At 40.0% G+C, this 22,489-nt stretch overlaps 1 long non-coding RNA gene across 1 annotated transcript; it reads right to left on the reverse strand.

The window, feature by feature from the left end:
* Window positions 1–4,773: 4,773 nt before the first annotated feature.
* LOC140543314 (uncharacterized) lies at window positions 4,774–11,430 on the reverse strand. Its single transcript, XR_011978173.1, has 3 exons — window positions 11,395–11,430; window positions 10,577–10,648; window positions 4,774–4,798 (listed from the first exon to the last, which is right to left on the reverse strand). It is a non-coding gene; the product is annotated as an uncharacterized lncRNA (long non-coding RNA).
* Window positions 11,431–22,489: the final 11,059 nt, after the last annotated feature.

Raw genomic sequence — 22,489 nt, forward strand, 5'->3', positions numbered from 1 at the left:
CAGTCAATACATGTATAGAAACTGAATGATCACCTACCTGTTAGACAGTAGCAAACAGACAGACAGCGAGCCGTACACAGTGACAGATGGATGGACCCTTGATGGACAGATGCTCCATCAGGGAGGGAATTGATAATGGCATCCTCTAAACCTGTAAGACAACAAAGAAAATAAATACATGTATAGAAACTGAATGATCACCTACCTGTTAGAGAGGTGCAGACAGATAGACAGGGAGCTGTACACAGTGACAGACGGATGGACGCTTGATGGACAGATGCACCATCAGGGAGGGAATTGATAATGGCATCCTCTAAACCTGTAAGAAAACAAAGAAAATCAATAAATGTATAGAAACTGAATGATCACCTACCTTTTGTCACCTAATGGCAACCTCGGAACCTGAAAGACAACAAAGACAATCAATACAGGTTTTGAAACCGAAAGATCACTTACCTTTTACACAGTTGCAGAACAATAGACAGTGAGCCAGACACAGCTGCAGATGGATGGACCCTTGATGGACAGATGCACCATCAGGGAGGGAATTGATAATGGCATCCTCTAAACCTGTAAGACAACAAAGAAAATAAATACATGTATAGAAACTGAATGATCACCTACCTTTTGTCACCTAAAGGCAACCTCGGAACCTGAAAGACAACAAAGACAATCAACACAGGTTTTGAAACTGAAAGATCACTTACCTTTTACACAGTTGCAGAACAATAGACAGTGAGCCAGACACAGCTGCAGATGGATGGACCCTTGATTGACAGATGCACCATCGGAAAGGAAGGGGTAATGGCATCCTCGAAACCTGTGAGACAACAAAGAAAATAAATACATGTATAGAAACTGAATGATCACCTACCTTTTGTCATCTAATGGCAACCTCGGAACCTGAAAGACAACAAAGACAGTCAATACAGGTTTTGAAACTGAAAGATAACCTACCTTTTACACAGTTGCAGAACAATAGACAGTGAGCCAGACACAGCTGCAGATGGACAGATTGATGGTGGCTGGATACACGGTCAGGGAGGGAGGGGTTCTGAAGGTCCAGAAAGACTGTAAGACAACAAAGAAAGTCCATACATTTATAGAACCTGAAGGATCACCTACCTGTTAGACAGTAGGAAACAGATAGACAGCGAGCCGTACACAGTGGCAGATGGATGGACCCTTGATGGACAGATGCACTATCGGGAAAAAAGGGGTAATGGCATCCTCGAAACCTGAAAGACAACAAAGACAGTCAATACAGGTTTTGAAACTGAAAGATAACCTACCTTTTACACAGTTGCAGAACAATAGACAGCAAGCCACACACAGCTGCAGATGGATGGACCCTTCATAGACAGATGCACCATTGGGAAGGAAGGGGTAATGGAATCCTCGAAACCTGTAAGACAACAAAGAAAATAAATACATGTATAGAAACTGAATGATCACCTACCTGTTAGAGAGGTGTAGACAGATACACTGAAAAAAAGAACTTGTTGGATTTACTTAATTCAATAGTGGACATTGGTTGCACACATTTGTTTTGCTTCAGCAGCAACTTAAACAATTAAGTTAAATGAACACAAGTTTTTCACATTTAATAAACATGTATATTTTGTGTTGATAACGTGTGATTGAAACATGTTATGATGAAGTGATTTGAGCTCCTAGAACACTTTAATCCGTTGCAATTTTCTCACTTTATTCCAACCCTATTCGATAACTTTTACTTAAATACTACTGGTCACTTAAATACTACATGTTATCTTCATTTTAAATGCTGATATTATATTCAAGTGTCAAATACTAAATTTTACAAATAGAGTTCTTACAACAGATTGTATTGTTCTCTTCAAAGATGGTTGCCAGTAACTCTTAGTAATCTTTCAAAACAAAATGTCTATTTTCACTGCAGTGACCATAGGTAAAGAATTGAACTAACATTACTGCTCCACTGAGATATAAATCAACAATTAAGAAGTAATTTCTGTTTTACAGTGTTTTGACTCAGTCGCAGCACAGAAGTTAGACATTTTCTTTTAGGCAACCATCTTGGAAAATCAACACAAACCCTCTGCTTAAGACCCCTATTGTCTAGATTAAATGAAAATATTACAACTGTAAACAATTCAGTGCAATTACTGGACTGATTTAAAATGCAGACATTAGTAGCCATTAACATTCAAATAAACTATTACTACACAATGAACACTACTAGGAACACCCTGATAACTTTCGTAAACAATTATTACCCATTTTACCTCTGTTAATAATAAAAATTAGCAGTTGCATGTCAACACCTTTATTTATAAACAGAAATACAGGGTCAAAAATGGCAACAATATTGTGACATAAGTCCAAAACTCTTCACTCCAATTGAATTTAACCAAACATGTCACTTCACATGGTCCTGATGGGACTAGACTGCCAAACTCTACAGCTCTTCACTTTTAAAGAAAAATATAAACTGAAATTGAAAAGTGCTGCCTATCAGAAAACTTGTACAAAAAGGAGGCAGGGGGAGGAATGGCCCCATCAACATGGCAGTTACAGAGTTGAATAAACTTTAATACAAGTTCCTAACAAGGAACTCTGACTTGTTGTGATTAGCTGATTATTCACCAAAAAAAAAAAAAAAAAAAACAATCAACCTCCAAAACATAGGAGAGCAAGTTTAAGACTTACAGCTCTCACCTGGAGCTGACCAAATCACATGTGAAACAGAACAAGACAATGTAATAAAAATCTGTTTTATAACAAGTGTTCTTTATCATTAAATCTAAACACAAGAGAATTTATTTTTTTTTTTTTAATAAAATCTGAACAGTGAACTCGCTGAACAGTTTTTTGTTTTGGGTTGCTGATTGTTCACCCTGAACATTTAACCTCCAAAAAGTAGGAGATTACTGTAAATGTGTGATTTTAATGTCTTTCATACATTAATAGAAGGTCCTAACAATGAACTCTGATTTGTTGTGGTTAGTTGGTTATTCACCTTCGGGGGAAAAAAAAAAAAAAAAAAAAAAAAAAAAAAAAAAATTCAACCTCCAAAACATAGGAGAGCAAGTTTGAGACTTAGAAGTACTCTCACCTAGAGCTGACCACATCACATACAAAAGAGCAAATTTTCCTAACAGGAGCAGTTTTGTTCCAACAAAAAAAAGGCATTTTACAGCAAGGAGGTAGTGTCATTCAAATGTAAACAACTAAAGAAAATGTACTTTTATGGAATTGCTGATTGTTCATCGGAAAATTCAACCTCCAAAACGGAGAGCAAGTGTGAGATATAATTGTCCTCTCACCTGGAGCTGACCACATCATGTACACAACAGTGAGTTTTTCTTACAGGAGCAGTTTTGTTTTCAAGTTTTGAGCTTTTCTTGAGAGCTGAGTCGCATCCAACTCCATTACCAACTTTTGAATCACCTCAAAAGTGAAGCGTAGTTGTGATGGGTATCTCATGTTCAAGGAGTAAAAAAGTCCAAACAACATGGCTACTGCAAGGGCCACGTTATCAAGGTCCTGAAGAACCACAACGCCTTCAATGATGATGCCAACATCAGAAGAGTCACTGCCTGGCGTCTCTCTGGTGACGTAGATGCCCACTGTAGTTTTTTCTATTGCACTCAGTGTAGCAGCCTCAGCCATGTCCTGTTTAAAGATAAAACATTTTTTTTTAAAACATTTTCTTAAACCCATGTTAGCAGAACAGTAGATGGCTGTAGCCAAAGACAGCCCTTCCAATTTCTACAAAAGAAAAAAAACCCTGACATTTATTTAAGCTCAAATGGAGAGGAACCTTGAAGATTTACATTAGTTTTTGTTTGAAAGATATTAGCCCACCAGAAGCCATACTAAGCCAATAAAATGATTTAAGATTTTCTTTTAGACTCTCAATTTGGATTGTACAAGTCTGGTACTGTTTGGGCAATGAACATTCAAGCAAAAACTAATGTTAACATTAACTTCACATTTTTTTCCTAGATGATTTTGATCATTAACCTGGACTTGATATACTCCAGGGCCGTAACTCAGTCCCAGTTACCTTTGTCAGCCCAGTATGGGAAGATGGTGTAATTTTCTTCAAAGGGATCAAAATGGGTGGTTATTCACTTTCATACAGGGTTCCTATTGCTTAAGACAAGTTAAAATTTAGACTTTAAGACCTCTCTAATGTCCCTTTAAATTAAATTTAAGACCAAATTCACAATAAGCACAAATATGAAAAACGTTTATTTATACATAAAACTGTCTGTGAGAGGAATTCTGTAAACTATTTAAAAAATAATTTTACCAATTATTTTAATATTTGAGACAAATTACAATCATCCTACTTAGAAAGTGTTAACATTAAGACCTCTGAAAGACTGATTTAAGACATTTTAAGGATAATTAAAGCCTTATTTTTGGACTGATGAATTCAATGCCTTTTGAGGATCCACAGGAACCCTGTCATAATGCTATTATGAAAGTGAAAAATCCTCCATTTATCAGTAGGGGGATATGGAGAAAAATTGGTAGGTTTGAAAATCTAATGTGACAAGTTTAACTTATTGTTTTAATCTCAGCAATGGAATTACTTTGGAATTACTAGAATTACTTTCCCAAATTAATAAAGAGGGTCTTAACAGCATAATCACAGAAATAACTGAATGCATAGTTTTACAATGTTGTATAGCCAAAATCGACTCAAAACACTCACCATGTACTCCTGCACCAAGACATCAGGACTCTCATTCAGATAGATGCAGAGTCCTTTGATGAGGGACTCCCTTCGAGCATCAGTGTCATCCTTAAGAATTACAACAAGGAAAATAGAGATGTGAACTCAAATTTTCAGTAGCACAAAAGAAGGTGATCAAAAGACAAAAACTTTGACTTTTCTAACCAGTCATCATATGACACTAACATCTACAAAATATAAAAACTGTACATTTGACCTGACCATTATGGACTGGACTTTTTATAATGTCCTGATGATATAAAAAAGATAAATGTCTCACAGTGGAACAGTGAATGCAAAATAAAAATTAAAGGGTTATTTCAGTGAAATCAAAAATCCATCCCTCACTCACTCACTCCACCATTCACCCCCTCCTACCCTCCCTTCATAACTCAGTCCCTCCCTCCTTCCATCACTCACTCAATCTACTTTATTTATAACTGCAGGTAGATTAGATTATCAGTAATCACACACCAAGTAAGCAATGCAATGGTTACAGTATACCAATCTTTCACTAAACAAATGCAATGCATATGTACTTTATGGGATGGAAGAAGTTGAAAGTTCTTACCGACATTGTGGCAGCTATGTTTTTCAGCTTTTTGCCCGGCTCACCCGATCGCTTTGCAAACACTCTCAGCAGACTTTCAGAAAGAAAGTCAAGCTGCGACAGAAATCTTGACTGTAGAGGCATTGTTGTGATGCGCTTGAATTCCGCATTTATCTGAAACAACATGAAATTATTATTAAATGACAGTCAAAAGATTTCAAGAGACATTTCAAACATTAAAACCAACTAGGGGTGCACGATGATATCGGTTTTATATCGATATCGGCCGATTTTTAGATTTGGCTGATATTTCATTTATTGATTAATTTCATTTAATTTATTATTTTTAGTATAAAGCTAATATTTTATTTAACTTTTTTTAAAAAGAGTTTAAACCATGAATAGTCCAAGTAAGGACCAGTTATCTGACTAAATATGGCTAGCAATTTTCTCAGGAGACAACTTTCTTTTATTTGCACACAGATGGTTGAAACCTAAAATGTTATGCAAATAAATGTCACATGAATGGTTGGTCATCTGGGCTTTGATATGGAATATTTTGAAACACAAACTAATAAAGTCAACCATTACCTTTAAACATTAATGCATTTATGACAACTAGTCAAAGCATCATTTTTTTAATTACCTCTGCTGCATAAAAAAGAGCTGGCCATCTCTCTTGTACATCACTGATCATGGGATCATCATAGACAATTTCTTGTCTCCTCAAAGCAAATGTTGCATCCATTTTCTTTTTAATTGTCTCTCTGTTGTTGCGCTTCTTCACATCTGATAGGAGTTCAACCCTCATATCCTCAAGGGACTGTTCACTTTCTCCAAGAGGAAAAGAGGGGCAGTAATCCACTTCACCCCTCTTTGGTCTTTTAACATCAAAAGCAGGGAAGCATTTCTCAGCTGGTTTATGTTTTAAAGAATTCACACATACTTCAGGACACCCTACTTTTCGAAGATGTGTGCGATAGTTTGACAACTTGTATTTGAGGCTCATTTTCCATCCTGCATAACCACTGGGTGAGCCTTTTTCTTTTAAACATGGGTGTCTCAGGATGAGTGCCTCTGCAACTTGGTCAAACTTACTGTCTGTAAGATAAACTGTGTGCTTAACTATCTCCTGGATCAAGCCCTCTAATATGTCAGACTTTAACTTTGGATCAGGAATCAACAGCATCCCATTTTCTTTGAAAGCTACATGGGCCTTCTCTAGCTTAATTTCAGCATCGTATGTGAAACGGGGAACGCAGAACAAATCTGGCCAAGAAGACCGTGATGATGTAGACTCTGAAGATGAAAGAATGATGGTGCTATCACCAGAACTGTATGAGGTGTCATCAAGAGCGCTGCCTGAAGCAACAAATAAACTGTCTTCCTGAGGTTGGTAGGATGTGTATATAACTTTGATTGTTGCTTTGTCTTGTATTTCTTCCATTGAAGTTAAGTTCACAAACTCATTGCCAAAAAGTGTGTCCATAAATTACAGCCGGAAGGGTTCCACCATTTTACATTGAGTCTTTATCTCAGTTTCCAGTTCAGCAACAGTTGAAGGCAAACCAGCAGAAATCACAACCCTCTGACTACTGTCTGGTCCAAGGATAACTCTGAAAATGGCCTGAGCTGTCATGGTCCCACTTCACTTTATGCTCTGAAAGAATAAGAAAATGTAATTAGAATCTGTTTCAAAACAAGTGGCTTTCTTAATCACCAAATCTTTCCTTGTACTGTTACAACACTAATACATTAAAGAATTTTACAACATAATTCTAAAGAAAGAGAAAAAGACAGTAAGTATAAAGGAAGTTAGGTTAGTTAGTAACATGAATCAAAACACCACGTAGTGTGTCCAGGGTTTCCATGCACATTAGTGTATGACACTGTTAACACTTTTTCAACAGTCTTTCCATCACCCCATGGGTGCTAGATGTTGCCCATTTCATAAAAAACAAAAAAAAACAAAAACAAAAAAACCCCAAATGTATCCCTGTGGGTTATTCAGAGGTTTAGGGGAGCACAGGACAATACCAGAGGAAGTGCTCTCCAGGCTCAAAACAGAATTGAAAAGGAGTACTTGTCCAGGGTTTCCATGTGATAATTTTTCAAACATTTCAATAACATTTCCATAAATTTTCTATTTCTTTGAGTAATACTTTGAAACAAATCTTAAGTGATCATATAGAAAAGTAATGTTCATATCTTATCAGTAGAGGAGGAAATAGATGAGAGGAAAGGGTGCAAAGAAGAGTTAAGCAGAGACAAGCCAAAAAAAAAAAAAAGGATGAAAACTGAAGAGATTTAAATGGGAAGAGAGGCAAGAACAGATGGAACAAACCAGAAAAAAACAGGAGGTTGATGAGGAAAGAGATGGAGGGACAGAAAAATGGGATAAGCAAAAAAAGAGGAAGATAATGAAAGGTGAATGAGCTGAGAGGGGAGGAGCAAAAAAGTAGGAGAGAAGAAGCAAAAGAGGAGCACAAAGAGCCAACAGCTATGCCTAAACAAAAAACAATGGTAAATCCAAATCAAATTAAATTCCAGATTTTTTTTAACTAGTTAATAGCTATAGCTGAAATTGTTTATCTGAAAGAACCCCGGACCTCCTTTTAAACACTGTATGCACCTGAGGACACTTACATTAGCTTACCTATAGACACAGATCGATCTCTTCAAGGTCACCATTCGCACACCTCCAACAACATAGGCAGCCAGTGGATACTCATCAACTAGTTCAGAGACTTCAACAACAGCAAGTTCTCGCACTGGAGATGGAGTCAGCTGAAAAGCTCCATAATGCTCACAATACCATCCACACAGCAGTTTTAACACAAAAAAAAGTCTCTGCTGCAAAATGCATATTTGATGGATTTCTCCAAATTCAGGCAAGCCACCAAAAGAACCATGTGCCACGATCATACCTGTTCTGTATTGTATTCCCTTGCTCCAAACATTTTTTGCTAGGTTTATTTCAGATGCATAAGGATTTCTCTGTTTAAAAGCTTGCGCTAACTCTTCCTTCAAAAGCTCCAATGGAACAGTGGATGTATCTGACACTTCTAGCACTGGTTTATCAATATTTGGAGATGACAGGTGGTAACCAATCATAAACTGGTGCTTCACAGCCAGAGAAAAAGGCACATTTTTAAAGCAACTGCTGTGTTTCACAATTTTTAAAAAAAAATTGTGCTTTGCCTCAAACCTCATGGTCCAAAGTCCCACAAGAGGTCCAAAAAGCTTAATTAGCTGTGAGTAATGTTCTATGTAGTGATGTTTGGGCAGCAATTTGTTGTTTGGAAACACCTCTTGATATCTTTGTCTGTGATCTGAAACTTTGCTCTCAAGGAAAGCAATAGACTCATCACTGTGAACTGGGGCAACCACTAGTTCAGCAATGTGTTTTAGATCCAGTAGGATCTGCCATGCTGGCTCATGTTCAGGAATCTTGGGGCCAATCAAAAATGGGAGCAATCTTAATAAGCACCAATTTTCATGTGCATTGCCCCCTATGGATTTCCTGCCTGAAAGGTTTTGTGGCAAAGGATGAGGCTTATTTGTTTTGTCTGTCCCCTTGTATGGGAAATGCAAAATAGAACTGTTTAGATCATCCAAAGTGATGTACTTCTTGGATATGAGTAATGTGAGGCAATGTGATATTTCAACCGGCACAATGCCTTCAAAAAGATCATGAGCAATGTCAGGAGGGTAACCACTGAGTACATGAAAATAAGAAAGCGCTTTAGTAAAAGGACAAGCTCTTTTAACTCCAAAAACGCTACTGCCGCTATCTAGGGCTGTTTTGACATGGGTTTCATGTGTTTCTTTTTTTCTGAGACTGAAAATCCCTGACCTAACCTCATGTGATTGAATGTCTGCACTTTGTGCTGTACAAAAACGACAAATGAAGGGGCCTGTAAAGTTTTCCACAAAGCCTGCTATTCCATGTGCTCCTAAATTGTCAGCAACAATAGTCTGCACTGCACCCTTCAATGATTTGTTCAGTTGTGTGACAAAAATTCCATCAACTTCTAAAGATCTCAGGTCACGTAGTAGGGGCTCTAAAACCTTTTCATAGCCAAATGACTTTACATTGTTTGTTTTGCACAAAATGGCCAGGAAAATTGAGGACAAACTAGATTGAGACCCAGGGGGTAGGTTATTGAGTACCCAATACACAGCACAAAGTTTGTGAGTTTTGCGAGAGGTGCCCAAAGGGTTACAGACCTCAAAGTCATCAGCATACAAAGTTATGGACAGACTTAGGTCTTTCTCTGAAAACAAGCCATTTTCCTTACAATGCTGACCATCCTTATAAGACCTGTACAAAATTTCGTTTCCACTCTCTGTCTTCCTTTGTATTTTGTGATTACTAACTATCTTGTCAACAATATCTTTCCTACTCAGCAGCACTTGCAGGGACTCAAGGATGGAAATATACTGAAAAGTCTTGTTCTCTTTTGCATCCAGAATATATTGAACTGGTTCTACAATGTTAAATTTTGCCTTGTAATATTGTTTACGTTGATAGGCAGAACTCAATGGCCCACCCTTTTCGATGGCCTTATTTAGAGGACTTGCTGAGCAAAGAGAAGAAATTATTTCTTCTATTACAGCTCTGTCAACTTGGAGCTTGTGCTTCTGAAAAATGTTCACTAGAACACCTTCTACATAAGATTTTGAGAGACTGTCAGTTAAGTGGTTTAGTTCTACCAAAAAATCACTGATTGCTTTGCTTGATACATTACAAAAATGTTCTAATTTTAACAAAGCTGCTGCCAAACTGTGCTCAATTACATCTGGGAGATCATTTGGAACCTCAGCACTGGTACCTGGCTGAGCATCCTCACCAATGTCATCATCAAAAGAATTGGAAGGAGATTCAGGGTGAGCAGCTGTGGCTGATACTACTATTCCTGGTTTAAAATCGTTTAGTGAATAAGACCTGTGTTTCCTGCTTTTGTGGGATTTAAACGAGCCTAAGATGTTGGTTTTAAAGTTGCAATCCACCAACATACAAGTTACAACCTCATTTTTCTTTAAATGTGCATTAATGTGGGTCCAATAATCCCTCTCAGACACAAGATCCTTACATGGACACAAATGGCAGCTAAATGTACATCCACTTGACTGACATGGGGTAGTTTTAATAACATGACATCTATTCAAATGAATTAACAGGGCATTCCATGTTTTAAAACTACATGGGCAGCTTGCATGTACACATGGAATACGACTGTTATTTCCGTGATGCCTATGTCTCACTCGATAATGCCTCAGAATTTGTGACCTACTTGGTAAAACTGATGGGCAGGCCTTGCATTGCCACATTAACTCTGTCACTGGAACACTTCTAGCACCATTCACTGAAAAAGTGGAAAGAAAAAAAGGATCAGTATCTAGTGAGGACAATAGAGTTTGATATGTCAAGAATGCATTTTTGAATCATTATAGAAAACAAGCGGAAGATATACACAACGGTAAGAGAAAAAAACTTAAAGTCTAAAAAGGATTTCCTAGAATTACTTATGACCAGCATGTCACAAACTGTAACATGGCTAATCAAATGTGGGACAGGGTTAAACCACTTAAGGTCCTGTTACATGATAAACTTTCAGACAACTTGTGCCATCTTATGAAAATTTAATCCAACACTGAAGATAGAGTTTAAAAAAATCCACTTAAAGCTCCTTTTGAACATACAGATTGTAAAGCTAACAGTAAAAATAATCTTTAAAAAATTTTCACAAGTTGTCTAAAACATTATCTGACTAGGACTTTACTCCAAAGGGTTAAATAAATAATAGTTATACTTAGACATATTTAATAGTGCTTAAGTGCACTGTATTGGTATTTTTTTTTAAATATTTTGTTACTGTACATGCTTGGAGCAAAATATCAGAAACAGAACATGTTTTACTGAAGTAGGCTACACCACGTCAGATAAACTAGTTGCATTAATCACCTTTCTGACAATATAAAAAGATAGGGCAGATTTGAAATTTCACAGGTGGATTATTAGGCAGTGTGAGCGTGCACAGGCTGCACTTGTTTAAACAATCTGTGTTGTACATAGTAGTTAAAATATGGTAACAGCAAGTACTGTTCTTACCACAAAAACTTGAGCAAACGGTCGAGCTGACTCCAGATGAAATACGCAGTTGTGTTTGCCTCTTAATCTGCAGCAAAACAGGGGAAAAAATGGGTTGGGGTCATAACCGCGGGAAGTAGGGGTGCTGAGGGTACTGCAGCACCCCCTGTTGGCAGTAAGAGTATAACTTGAAAACATCTTTAACCATACGCGTAGGAACCGCGGGCGAAAACAGCAATTAAGTTGTGTGTCACGCTACGGCCCGCGCCATTAAAAACAACTTCAAATGAAGCAGCGCTAGTATGAAGCAGATAAAAAACAGCGCTGGCAAACAGGCTCAAGTATTTAACGTTAAATGGTGATTCTCAAAACAATTAACTACATTTGAGTGCGATTTTGATAATATTCGTCCAGAAAATCAAGACTTACTGAACAAAGTAGAAACGAGCACTCCGACCAACTCCAACCATTTCTTCCCACGTCTTCCTTGTCACGTTGAGGGCGCGAAACAAAATCCCGTGCGGTATCGTGAGATTTAACATTGATACGTTATTGATTCACTTCAGTCGAACATGATATGAACACATTCATGTAGTCTCTCTGCGTGTTATGTAGTTTTTACACAATAAAATTACATGTCTGTTTAAAACACGAGGCAGTTGTGTTAAATACACTCAAAATGCTTACATAAATCCAAGACATGGCTAGTCTCCTTTTTTCAGTGTAGACAGCGAGCCGAACACAGTGACAGATTGATGGACCCTTGATGGACAGACGCAACATCAGGGAGGGAACGGGTAATGGCATCCTCAGAACCTCAAAGACAACAAAGACAGTCAATACAGGTTTTGAAACTAAAAGATCACTTACCTTTTACACAGTTGCAGAACAATAGACAGTGAGCCAGACACAGCTGCAGATGGATGGACCCTTGATGGACAGATGCACCATCGGGAAGGAAGGTGTAATGGCATCCTCGAAGCTTGTGAGACAACAAAGAAAATAAATACATGTATGGAACTGAATGATCACCTACCTTTTGTCACCTAATGGCAACCTCGGAACCTGAAAGACAACAAAGACAATCAATACATGTATAGAAACTGAAAGATCACCTACCTGTTAGACAGTAGCAAACAGATTGACAGCGAGTCGTACACAGTGACAGATCGATGGAGACTTGATGTACAGATGCACCATCAGGGAGGAAAGGGGTAATGGCATCCTCGAAACCTGAAAGACAACAAAGACAGTCAATACAGGTTTTGAAACTGAAAGATCACTTAACTTTTACACAGTTACAGAACAATAGACAGTGAGCAAGACACAGCTGCAGGTTGACAGATTGATGGTGGCTGGATCTACGGTCATGGAGGGAGTGGCTCAGAAGGTCCTGAACCTGTAAGACAAAACAAAAGTCAATACATGTATAGAAACTGAATGATCACCTACCTGTTAGACAGTAGCAGACAGATAGACTGCGAACCGTACACAGTGACAGATGAATGGACCCTTGATGGACAGATGCACCATCAGGGAGAGAAGGGGTAATGTCATCCTCTAAACCTGTAAGACAACAAAGAAAATAAATACGTGTATGGAAACTGAATGATCACCTACTTGTTAGACAGGTGAGGAGACAGACAGCGAGCCGTAAACAGTGACAGATGGATGGACCCTTGATGGACAGATGCACCATCAGGGAGGGAAGGGGTAATGGCATCCTCTAAACCTGTAAGACAACAAAGAAAGTCAATAAATGTATAGAAACTGAATGATCACCTACCTGTTGTCACCTAATGGCAATGTCGGAACCTGAAAGACAACAAAGACTATCAATACAGGTTTTGAAACTGAAAGATCACTTACGTTTTACACAGTTGCAGAACAATAGACAGTGAGCCAGACACAGCTGCAGATGGACAGATTGATGGTGGCTGGATCCACGGTCAGGGAGGGAGGGGCTCTGAAGGTCCTGAACCTGTAAGACAACAAAGAAAGTCAATACATGTATAGAAACTGAATTATGAACTAACTCTTACACACTTGCAGTCACATAGATAGCGAGTCTCACACACCATTGCAATGGACAGACCCTTGTTTAATGGATACACCATTAGGAAGGAGGAGGGGGGGGTCTGGGGTCCTGGGGTGCTGAAAGCCTGTAAGACAACAAAGACAGTCAATACATGTATAGAAACTGAATGATCACCTACCTGTTAGACAGTAGCAAACAGATTGACAGCGAGCCGTACACAGTGGCAGATGGATGGACCCTTGATGGACAGATGCACCATCGGAAAGGAAGGGGTAATGGCATCCTCGAAACCTGTAAGACAACAAAGAAAATAAATACATGTATAGAAACTGAATGATCACCTACCTTTTGTCATCTAATTGCAACCTCGGAACCTGAAAGACAACAAAGACAATCAATACAGGTTTTGAAACTGAAAGATCACTTACCTTTTACACAGTTGCAGAACAATAGACAGTGAGCCAGACACAGCTGCAGATGGACAGACTGATGGTGGCTGGATCAACAGTCAGTGAGGGAGGGGTCAAAAGGTCCTAAACCTGTAAGACAAATAAAAAAGTCAATACATGTATAGAAACTGAATGATGAACTAACTCTTACACACTTGCAGTCACATAGATATCGGGTCACACAAATAGTTGCAATGGACAGACCCTTGTTTGATGGATCCACCATTAGGAGTGAGAGGGGGGTCCTGGAGTCCTGAAAGCCTGTAAGACAACAAAGACAGTCAATACATGTATAGAAACTGAATGATCACCTACCTGTTAGACAGTAACAAACACACAGACAGCGAGCCGTACACAGTGACAGATGGATGGACCCTTGATGGACAGATGCACCATCAGGGAGGGAATTGATAATGGCATCCTCTAAACCTGTAAGACAACAAAGAAAATAAATACATGTATAGAAACTGAATGATCACCTACCTGTTAGAGAGGTGCAGACAGATAGACATGGAGCTGTACACAGTGACAGACGGATGGACGCTTGATGGACAGATGCACCATCAGGGAGGGAATTGATAATGGCATCCTCTAAACCTGTAAGAAAACAAAGAAAATCAATAAATGTATAGAAACTGAATGATCACCTACCTTTTGTCACCTAATGGCAACCTCGGAACCTGAAAGACAACAAAGACAATCAATACAGGTTTTGAAACCGAAAGATCGCTTACCTTTTACAAAGTTGCAGAACAATAGACAGTGAGCCAGACACAGCTGCAGATGGACAGATTGATGGTGGCTGGATCCACGGTCAGGGAGGGAGGGGCTCTGAAGGTCCTGAAACTGTAAGACAACAAATAAAATAATTACATGTATAGAAACTGAATGATCACCTACCTGTTAGAGAGGTGCAGACAGATAGACAGGGAGCTGTACACAGTGACAGACGGATGGACCCTTGATGGACAGATGCACCAACAGGGAGGGAATTGATAATGGCATCCTCTAAACCTGTAAAAAAAAAAAGAAAATCAATAGATGTATAGAAACTGAATGATCACCTACCTATTGTCACCTAATGGCAACCTCGGAACCTGAAAGACAACAAAGACAATCAATACAGGTTTTGAAACTGAAAGATCACTTACCTTTTACACAGTTGCAGAACAATAGACAGTGAGCCAGACACAGCTGCAGATGGACAGATTGATGGTGGCTGGATACACGGTCAGGGAGGGAGGGGCTCTGAAGGTCCAGAAAGACTGTAAGACAACAAAGAAAGTCCATACATTTATAGAACCTGAAGGATCACCTACCTGTTAGACAGTAGGAAACAGATAGACAGCGAGCCGTATACAGTGGCAGATGGATGGACCCTTGATGGACAGATGCACCATCGGGAAAGAAGGGGTAATGGCATCCTCGAAACCTGAAAGACAACAAAAACAGTCAATTCAGGTTTTGAAACTGAAAGATAATCTACCTTTTACACAGTTGCAGAACAATAGACAGCGAGCCACACACAGCTGCAGATGGATGGACCCTTCATAGACAGATGCACCATTGGGAAGGAAGGGGTAATGGAATCCTCGAAACCTGTAAGACAACAAAGAAAATCAATACATGTATAGAAACTGAATGATCACCTACCTGTTAGAGAGGTGTAGACAGATGGACAGCGAACCAAACACAGTGACAGATTGATGGACCCTTGATGGACAGACGCAACATCAGGGAGGGAACGGGTAATGGCATCCTCGGAACCTCAAAGACAACAAAGACAGTCAATACAGGTTTTGAAACTAAAAGATCACTTACCTTTTACACAGTTGCAGAACAAAAGACAGTGAGCCAGACACAGCTGCAGATGGACAGATTGATGGTGGCTGGATCTACGGTAAGTGAGGGAGGGGCTCGGAAGGTCCTAAACCTGTAAGACAAAAAAAAATCAATACATGTATAGAAACTGAATGATGAACTAACGCTTACACACTCGCAGTCACATAGATATCGAGACACACAAATAGTTGCAATGGACAGAGCCTTGTTTGATGAATCCACCATTAGGAGTGAGAGGGGGGTCCTGGAGTCCAGAAAGCCTGTAAGACAACAACGACAGTCAATACATGTATAGAAACTGAATGATCACCTACCTTTTGTCACCTAATGGCAACCTCGGAACCTGAAAGGCAACAAAGACAATCAATACAGGTTTTGAAACTGAAAGATCACTTACCTTTTACACAGTTGCAGAACAATAGACAGTGAGCCAGACACAGCTGCAGATGGACAGATTGATGGTGGCTGGATCCACGGTCAGGGACGGAGGGGCTCTGAAGGTCCAGAAAGACTGTAAGACAACAAAGAAAGTCCATACATTTATAGAACCTGAAGGATCACCTACCTGTTAGACAGTAGGAAACAGATAGACAGCGAGCCGTACACAGTGGCAGATGGATGGACCCTTGATGGACAGATGCACCATCGGGAAAGAAGGGGTAATGGCATCCTCGAAACCTGAAAGACAACAAAGACAGTCAATACAGGTTTTGAAACTGAAAGATAACCTACCTTTTACACAGTTGCAGAACAATAGACAGCGAGCCACACACAGCTGCAGATGGATGGACCCTTGATAGACAGATGCACCATTGGGAAGGAAGGGGTAATGGAATCCTCGAAACCTGTAAGACAACAAAGAAAATAAATACATGTATAGAAACTGAATGATCACCTACCTTTTGTCATCTAATGGCAACCTCGGAACCTGAAAGACAACAAAGACAATCAATACAGGTTTTGAAACTGAAAGATCACTTACCTTTTACACAGTTGCAGAACAATAGACAGTGAGCCAGACACAGCTGCAGATGGATGGACCCTTGATGGACAGATGCACCATCAGGGAGGGAATTGATAATGGCATCCTCTAAACCTGTAAGAAAACAAAGAAAATCAATAAATGTATAGAAACTGAATGATCACCAACCTTTTGTCACCTAATGGCAACCTTGGAACCTGAAAGACAACAAAGAAAATCAATACAGGTTTTGAAACTGAAAGATCACTTACCTTTTACACAGTTGCAGAACAATAGACAGTGAGCCAGACACAGCTGCAGATGGATGGACCCTTGATGGACAGATGCACCATCGGGTAGGAAGGTGTAATGGCATCCTCGAAAGACAACAAAGACAGTCAATACAGGTTTTGAAACTAAAAGATCACTTACCTTTTACACAGTTGCAGAACAAAAGACAGTGAGCCAGACACAGCTGCAGATGGACAGATTGATGGTGGCTGGATCTACGGTAAGTGAGGGAGGGGCTCGGAAGGTCCTAAACCTGTAAGACAAAAAAAAATCAATACATGTATAGAAACTGAATGATGAACTAACGCTTACACACTCGCAGTCACATAGATATCGAGACACACAAATAGTTGCAATGGACAGAGCCTTGTTTGATGAATCCACCATTAGGAGTGAGAGGGGGGTCCTGGAGTCCAGAAAGCCTGTAAGACAACAACGACAGTCAATACATGTATAGAAACTGAATGATCACCTACCTTTTGTCACCTAATGGCAACCTAGGAACCTGAAAGGCAACAAAGACAATCAATACAGGTTTTGAAACTGAAAGATCACTTACCTTTTACACAGTTGCAGAACAATAGACAGTGAGCCAGACACAGCTGCAGATGGACAGATTGATGGTGGCTGGATCCACGGTCAGGGACGGAGGGGCTCTGAAGGTCCAGAAAGACTGTAAGACAACAAAGAAAGTCCATACATTTATAGAACCTGAAGGATCACCTACCTGTTAGACAGTAGGAAACAGATAGACAGCGAGCCGTACACAGTGGCAGATGGATGGACCCTTGATGGACAGATGCACCATCGGGAAAGAAGGGGTAATGGCATCCTCGAAACCTGAAAGACAACAAAGACAGTCAATACAGGTTTTGAAACTGAAAGATAACCTACCTTTTACACAGTTGCAGAACAATAGACAGCGAGCCACACACAGCTGCAGATGGATGGACCCTTGATAGACAGATGCACCATTGGGAAGGAAGGGGTAATGGAATCCTCGAAACCTGTAAGACAACAAAGAAAATAAATACATGTATAGAAACTGAATGATCACCTACCTTTTGTCATCTAATGGCAACCTCGGAACCTGAAAGACAACAAAGACAATCAATACAGGTTTTGAAACTGAAAGACCACTTACCTTTTACACAGTTGCAGAACAATAGACAGTGAGCCAGACACAGCTGCAGATGGATGGACCCTTGATGGACAGATGCACCATCAGGGAGGGAATTGATAATGGCATCCTCTAAACCTGTAAGAAAACAAAGAAAATCAATAAATGTATAGAAACTGAATGATCACCAACCTTTTGTCACCTAATGGCAACCTTGGAACCTGAAAGACAACAAAGAAAATCAATACAGGTTTTGAAACTGAAAGATCACTTACCTTTTACACAGTTGCAGAACAATAGACAGTGAGCCAGACACAGCTGCAGATGGATGGACCCTTGATGGACAGATGCACCATCGGGTAGGAAGGTGTAATGGCATCCTCGAAACCTGTAAGACAACAAAGAAAATAAATATATGTATGGAACTGAATAATCACCTACCTTTTGTCACCTAATGGCAACCTCGGAACCTGAAAGAACACAAAGACAATCAATACATGTATAGAAACTGAAAGATCACCTACCTGTTAGACAGTAGCAAACAGATTGACAGCGAGTCGTACACAGTGACAGATCGATGGAGACTTGATGGACAGATGCACTATAAGGGAGGGAAGGGGTGATGGCATCCTCGAAATCTGAAAGACAACAAAGACAGTCAATACAGGTTTTGAAACTAAAAGATCACTTACCTTTTACACAGTTACAGAACAATAGACAGTGAGAGAGACACAGCTGCAGGTTGACAGATTGATGGTGGCTGGATCTACGGTCATGGAGGGAGTGGCTCAGAAGGTCCTGAACCTGTAAGACAAAACAAAAGTCAATACATGTATAGAAACTGAATGATCACCTACCTGTTAGACAGTAGCAGACAGATAGACAGCGAACCGTACACAGTGACAGATGGATGGACCCTTGATAGACAGATGCACCATCAGGGAGGGAAGGGGTAATGGCATCCTCTAAACCTGTAAGACAACAAAGAAAGTCAATAAATGTATAGAAACTGAATGATCACCTTCCTGTTGTCACCTAATGGCAATGTCGGAACCTGAAAGACAACAAAGACTATCAATACATGTATAGAAACTGAAAGATCACTTACGTTTTACACAGTTGCAGAACAATAGACAGTGAGCCAGACACAGCTGTAGATGGATGGACCCTTGATGGACAGATTCACCAACAGGGAGGGAATTGATAATGGCATCCTCTAAACCTGTAAGAAAACAAAGAAAATCAATAAATGTATAGAAACTGAATGATCACCTACCTTTTGTCACCTAATGGCAACCTCAGAACCTGAAAGACAACAAAGACAATCAACACAGGTTTTGAAACTGAAAGATCACTTACCTTTTACACAGTTGCAGAACAATAGACAGTGAGCCAGACACAGCTGCAGATGGATGGACCCTTGATGGACAGATGCACCATCGAGAAGGAAGGTGTAATGGCATCCTCGAAACCTGTAAGACAACAAAGAAAATAAATACATGTATGGAACTTAATGATCACCTACCTTTTGTCACCTAATGGCAACCTCGGAACCTGAAAGACAACAAAGACAATCAATACAGGTTTTGAAACTGAAAGATCACTTACCTTTTACACAGTTGCAGAACAATAGACAGTGAGCCAGACACAGCTGCAGATGGACAGATTGATGGTGGCTGGATACACGGTCAGGGAGGGAGGGGCTCTGAAGGTCCAGAAAGACTGTAAGACAACAAAGAAAGTCCATACATTTATAGAACCTGAAGGATCACCTACCTGTTAGACAGTAGGAAACAGATAGACAGCGAGCCGTATACAGTGGCAGATGGATGGACCCTTGATGGACAGATGCACCATCGGGAAAGAAGGGGTAATGGCATCCTCGAAACCTGAAAGACAACAAAGACAGTCAATACAGGTTTTGAAAGAAAATCAATACATGTATAGAAAATTAATGATCACCTACCTGTTAGAGAGGTGTAGACAGATAGACAGCGAGCCGAACACAGTGACAGATTGATGGACCCTTGATGGACAGACGCAACATCAGGGAGGGAACGCGTAATGGCGTCCTCGGAACCTCAAAGACAACAAAGACAGTCAATACAGGTTTTGAAACTAAAAGATCACTTACCTTTTACACAGTTGCAGAACAATAGACAGTGAGCCAGACACAGCTGCAGATGGACAGATTGATGGTGGCTGGATCTACGGTAAGTGAGGGAGGGGCTCGGAAGGTCCTAAACGTGTAAGACAAAAAAAAAAATCAATACATGTATAGAAACTGAAGGATGAACTAACTCTTACACACTCGCAGTCACATAGATATCGAGTCACACAAATAGTTGCAATGGACAGACCCTTGTTTGATGGATCCACCATTAGGAGTGAGAGGGGGGTCCTGGAGTCCAGAAAGCCTGTAAGACAACAACAACAGTCAATACATGTATAGAAACTGAATGATCACCTACCTATTAGACAGTAGCAAACAGACAGAAAGCGAACCATACACAGTGACAGATGGATGGACCCTTGATGGACAGATGCACCATCAGGGAGGGAATTGATAATGGCACCCTCTAAACCTGTAAGACAACAAAGAAAACAAATACATGCATAGAAACTGAATGATCACCTACCTTTTGTCACCTAATGGCAACCTCGGAACCTGAAAGGCAACAAAGACAATCAATACAGGTTTTGAAACTGAAAGATCACTTACCTTTTACACAGTTACAGAACAATAGACAGTGAGCGAGACACAGCTGCAGGTTGACAGATTGATGATGGCTGGATCTACGGTCATGGAGGGAGTGGCTCAGAAGGTCCTGAACCTGTAAGACAAAACAAAAGTCAATACATGTATAGAAACTGAATGATCACCTACCTGTTAGACAGTAACAGACAGATAGACAGCGAACCGTACACAGTGACAAACGGATGGACCCTTGATGGACAGATGCACCATCAGGGAGGGAATTGATAATGGCATCCTCTAAACCTGTAAGAAAACAAAGAAAATAAATACATGTATAGAAACTGAATGATCACCTACCTTTTGTCACCTAATGGCAACCTTGGAACCTGAAAGACAACAAAGAAAATCAATACAGGTTTTGAAACTAAAAGATCACTTACCTTTTACACAGTTGCAGAACAATAGACAGCGAGCAAGACACAGCTGCAGATGGATGGACCCTTGATGGACAGATGCACCATCGGGAAGGAAGGTGTAATGGCATCCTCGAAACCTGTAAGACAACAAAGAAAATAAACACATGTATGGAACTGAATGATCACCTACCTTTTGTCACCTAATGGCAACCTCGGAACCTGAAAGACAACAAAGACAATCAATACATGTATACAAACTGAAAGATCACCTACCTGTTAGACAGTAGCAAACAGATTGACAGCGAGTCGTACACAGTGACAGATCGATGGAGACTTGATGGACAGATGCACCATCAGGGAGGGAAGGGGTAATGGCATCCTCGAAACCTGAAAGACAACAAAGACAGTCAATACAGGTTTTGAAACTAAAAGATCACTTACCTTTTACACAGTTGCAGAAAAATAGACAGTGAGCCAGGCACAGCTGCAGATGGACAGATTGATGGTGGCTGGATCTACGGTAAGTGAGGGAGGGGCTCGGAAGGTCCTAAACCTGTAAGACAAAAAAAAAAATCAATACATGTATAGAAACTGAATTATGAACTAACTCTTACACATTTGCAGTCACATAGATAGCGAGTCTCACACACCATTGCAATGGACAGACCCTTGTTTAATGGATACACCATTAGGAAGGAGGAGGGGGGATCTGGGGTCCTGTGGTGCTGAAAGCTTGTAAGACAACAAAGACAGTCAATACATGTATAGAAACTGAATGATCACCTACCTGTTAGACAGTAGCAAACAGATTGACAGCGAGCCGTACACAGTGGCAGATGGATGGACCCTTGATGGACAGATGCACCATCGGGAAGGAAGGGGTAATGGCATCCTCGAAACCTGAAAGACAACAAAGACAGTCAATACAGGTTTTGAAACTGAAAGATCACCTACCATTTACACAGTTGCAGAACAATAGACAGCGAGCCACACACAGCTGCAGATGGATGGACCCTTGATAGACAGATGCACCATTGGGAAGGAAGGGGTAATGGAATCCTCGAAACCTGTAAGACAACAAAGAAAATAAATACATGTATAGAAACTGAATGATCACCTACCTGTTAGAGAGGTGTAGACAGATAGACAGTGAGCCAGACACAGCTGCAGATGGATGGACCCTTGATGGACAGATGCACCATCGGAAAGGAAGGGGTAATGGCATCCTCGAAACCTGTAAGACAACAAAGAAAATAAATACATGTATAGAAACTGAATGATCACCTACCTTTTGTCATCTA

This window comes from Salminus brasiliensis, chromosome 21 (genome assembly GCF_030463535.1).
Source record: "Salminus brasiliensis chromosome 21, fSalBra1.hap2, whole genome shotgun sequence".
Lineage (NCBI taxonomy): Eukaryota > Metazoa > Chordata > Actinopteri > Characiformes > Bryconidae > Salminus > Salminus brasiliensis.